Source organism: Mizuhopecten yessoensis, unplaced genomic scaffold, assembly GCF_002113885.1.
Source record: "Mizuhopecten yessoensis strain PY_sf001 unplaced genomic scaffold, ASM211388v2 scaffold10707, whole genome shotgun sequence".
Classification (NCBI taxonomy): Eukaryota; Metazoa; Mollusca; class Bivalvia; order Pectinida; family Pectinidae; genus Mizuhopecten; species Mizuhopecten yessoensis.
This window is the reverse complement of record NW_018408681.1, coordinates 212,586-217,148: the sequence shown is the minus strand read 5'-3', so window position 1 is coordinate 217,148 and position 4,563 is coordinate 212,586.

The following is a 4,563-nucleotide window of genomic DNA, read 5'->3' as shown; positions in this document are numbered from 1 at the left end:
TTTTTTCGGCTGACAATATTATGTATAATCGACTTAACATATCCATTCAATTATTTTGGTATTATATATATTGTTGGAACTGTTTAACTATCTTGTATGTACAACATAATATTTCATCCTGGTACTTATAGCTTACCATCGTGTACGTACAAGAAAGTATCTTCACACAGCATACTATTGTGTACGTAGTAATAGGTACTAGTACTAGAATGAGATGATATGCTGTACTTACAAGTATGATAATTTTAAATTAAATTTAAAGGTGACGCGTATGTGCCTCCTAAGTTGTACCATTTTAACCAGATAGCTTAGCAAAGGTACCACCGTTGGTAATATGCACGCCCTTACAACCTTAAAACTTGAAAACTTGAAACTTGAAACTACATGAGTTAATCAGCGTTGACATTTCAGGTATATAATTGTCTACACTAATGAATTAGTCAACAATTATAAAACGCGAGACTATATCAGGGGCGGGTCCAGGTGAGGGCGTAATGGGCGTACCCCCCCCCCCCCCCCCCCCCTTTTCAATAAAGATTTTTTTTTTTATCGTAATCTGCTAATATTGTATTGAATATGGCAATTTATCATATTCATTAATTAAAGACATTAAAGACATACTCTGATAAAACAAAAATGTCAAACCATGACACTTCAACTATAAAATATACCTGCTCCAAGTCAGGAACCATTACATTAGTGCATTTCACAATTATTTTATGTTATTTAGCAAAAAAAAGGTCCAAAACTTTTTTCGCCTCGCTCCGCTCGGTGACAGATTTTATTCAACGACCCCTCTTTCAAATATCCTAGAAACGCCCCTGTATATAGCTAGTGGCCTTGGGTGTCGCACTGATTTGAACTAACCGTTTGTTTAGCAACTTAGTGATGCCATGAATAACTCATTAATTAAACAGCAACGATGTTATGGTGTTATTTGTTCTTTTGTACGACAAACGTACCATGTCTGAAGACTAGATTTATATTTTGACGGTGGACCTCTCGTATCCCCCTTGCGGGCAGGACGCCAAATTAGGTAATAATGAACAAACCCCTGTGGATTCATACATTTGTCATCACCAGGTTGCCCCTATAATAATACCATCTGACTTCTAAAACACGCTGTTGATAGAGAATTTGAACCGAGACTTTAATTTTCTTTCCAGTACACAAAAAAAGTCTTTGGGCCATACTTAAAATATGCTTTTTTCTTCTTGTTAATTAAACATAAAAACAATCCTCAGAACACGGGAAATCACTTCTGAGACGTTCTAGAAAACACATCTTTTGGGGGGGGAGATCCCCCAAACCCCCCTTACGGGGGGAGGGGGTCTGTACCCTCCCCCTCCTCGCGCTACGCGCTCGGGCTGCTGCCTTTCGCAACACACCGTTGACTATTGAGAAAAATTTCTCGGCCCCCCCTTTTAGGAAATCCTTGAATTGCCCCTGGTAACTGCGATATTAAATTGTCATGTCGAAATTGTTTACAGGCGATGCTATAAGTGTCAATGTTGGACATATTTTATCGGTAGTGCATTATAAATATAAATGTCAATGTTGGACTTTTTTGCTGTGTGTAAATAGTGTCAAAATTAAAAGTTCTAATTGGTTTACTGGGAGTACCAAGTGGCAAGTTTTAATTTGTAACTGGTTAACTGGGTGTAAATGGTGTCATAGTTTGAAATTCTAACAGGTTGTTAATAGTACAAGTCAATGTTTTACATTTTACTGGTAATTAAGTGTGAAAATGGCCATGTATCTTACCTGTGGTAAATAGTTGTCAATATTTGAACATTTTTCTTTTTTTACTAGTTCAAGGTTATGCTTTCTTCACTCGGAACAAACAAGAGGAAGAATTGAGAAAATATTTGACATGGGTATCCTTGGTGTTTATTCAACTGACTCTTTACATCGACAATGAGTTGGATAGCAGCAACATCGTATATAAAACACACGATCTGAAGTTTCTACATAAAAAACACCAGAAAGAGGATCAATCTCCAAAGAGGTGACAAGCTTATAGATTCCTTATCGTAGTAACAAAAAAAAATAACATTGAACTACTTTTTTTTCCGATTTACACCAACGAAAACAAAATCTCACTTTCCGAGTATTATATAATGTATTTGTACTACAAGATAATGTACAAATGCGATTCATTATGCAAACCTCAATGCCCAAATAATGACAGAAATTGTTTTACCGCAGTAATGATTTTAAAGCAAAACCTGATTTTCAGGGTAGAAAATCTCGATCATATCAAGCAATAATGTTGACTTTCAAATTAATCTGATGACAGCTTACATCTCTTGCAAGTTTGAATACAGGCTGACGCCATCTGTATTGGCTTGCCAAAGTAAACGTTTCTGCATAACTAAAATTCAATGTCAAATAACCTTAACAGATCAACTAATCAGAAGCATGTGTTGTGCTCAAAAAGAATTCAGTCAACATCACACAGCAAAAACACATGTGATTCAGGAAAAGATTTGAATCATCAAAGTAGAAACTGCAGAGCGTGCTTAACACATGACATGCCGATGACCAACTGGATGTGCTCACTCACTCCACCTGGTGGAGATAACAAGCACGACATCGTGAGTATATTCCGTCACTTTTTCTATATAAACAAATATACGTCCTTTATGCAGCATACAGACAAAAAACGTGAACATGTACAATGCTGGTAGCCCATACAAATATTAACAATTAGTATTTACAGAAATATTTACATTCATCAACCACATACTGTACAATACTTATATTTTTGAGTTATTTTTCATCACAGAGAAGTAGATCGAAACAGTTTATCATGCATATATCATTCAGAACAGAAAGTGATCGTTTCTTTATAAGGTATGTGTGTCTTTTGGAATTACGTTATTTGTTGAAACTGTTGACTTTAAGTCTCTCCTGAAAACGTCTGCCTTGAGAATAAAGTCGCTGTACAGTATACGTCACTAACTAAAAACACGTTTTTCTGTACAAATATTCTACTGACAGGACACTAAAACTATGTACAATATGTGTGTTACTAAGCACACTGTGAAGTACTCTGTAAATATGTTAAGTACTATAAACATTATATGTAGTATTTTTTAAGCTGAATGTATACAAAAAGCATTATGTACACTGTATTGTACAATAATATATATTTGAGAGCACATTGTATATATTTACACAGTGAAATGTACACTTCTTTGTTACAGGGTCTAGTATCCTAAAAACAATGTATTAAGTGAACAGTGCATAAAAAACTGTATGTAGAGAAAAATGTATTTTTTAGAGAACAATGTATTAAAAAACAGTGTATCTAAAGAACAGTGTGTTTCAGAGAAAAGTCTATAAAAATTTGTATTTTGTAAACAGTGTATTTGGAGAAAGGTGTATTTCGAAACAGTGTATGTAGAGAAAGATGTATTTAGAAAATTTATTTAATTAATATAGTATTTTGAGTAACTATAGAAACAATGTATTTATTTTGAGAACAGAGTATATTATACAGAGGCTACGAGCATTACATTATACATTATGTAGTACATACAGTGTGCATACCACTACATAGTAATAGTCACCTGAACTCTACAAGTATATTGTATACACAATACAGTGTACATTATACAAGGAACACCTCACCATACACATACGCACAATGTCACAAAACAAAGATGGCCGTCATATCTGACGTAAAAAATGACATGTCATGGAGACCAGCTCCTTGAACTTTGAAACACAACAGCTCTGTAAAACCACTCATAAAACAAAATACCCGATAATGTCCCAGAACTACCACTTCTTAGTCTAGGACAAATAAAATAAGGGGCAAGAACTCCAACAGTAGAAATGAGTGTGGACCAAATAAAGCCTTGATTATGTCCGATACCTATTATGACTTGGTACTCAACTCTAACTAATCATCTAGTCTAACTTAAAAATCAAGGACACCCCTTTTTTTGGTACCAAATAAAAAATGAAGATGAAATGAATAGCTTTGGGTGCTACAGGGTCAGTTCTGTCAGGAACATGACCTCTTTATAACACAGTCAGGGGAAAACAGGAACAAAAATGCAAAACACTGAACAAAAAATGTCATTGTATCAACATGACATGGAATGAATCTATTTTCAACTCTTACAATTAAAGACAAAAACAGTGTTAACCCATCATATTAATAAACATTTAACTTAATGATCGTAAGTAACAATCAAAGAGTAAGAGTACTGTGTCACCTTAAACAAGAGGCCCATGGGCCTTAACGGTCACCTGATATATTTATACAGAGAGTTGATTTCGTTTTTAACATGAACAGAAATATTATTCAAAGTGACAAAAAACAATAAAACCACCTTATTCAATATCAAGCATACAGATTTCAGACTAAAAAGGATTTGAAACTAGCACCTCTGATTCTAAACAAGGAAAATGAAGAAATTTTAGCACACTGACTCCCTTGAGCCCCACCCTACAGCCCTTGGGGGTAGGGCTGGCTCAAAATTTTCAAAGTATCAAACTGTCAACTCAAGGTTATAATTCCAATCAAGTTATTAACATGTAATATTCAAA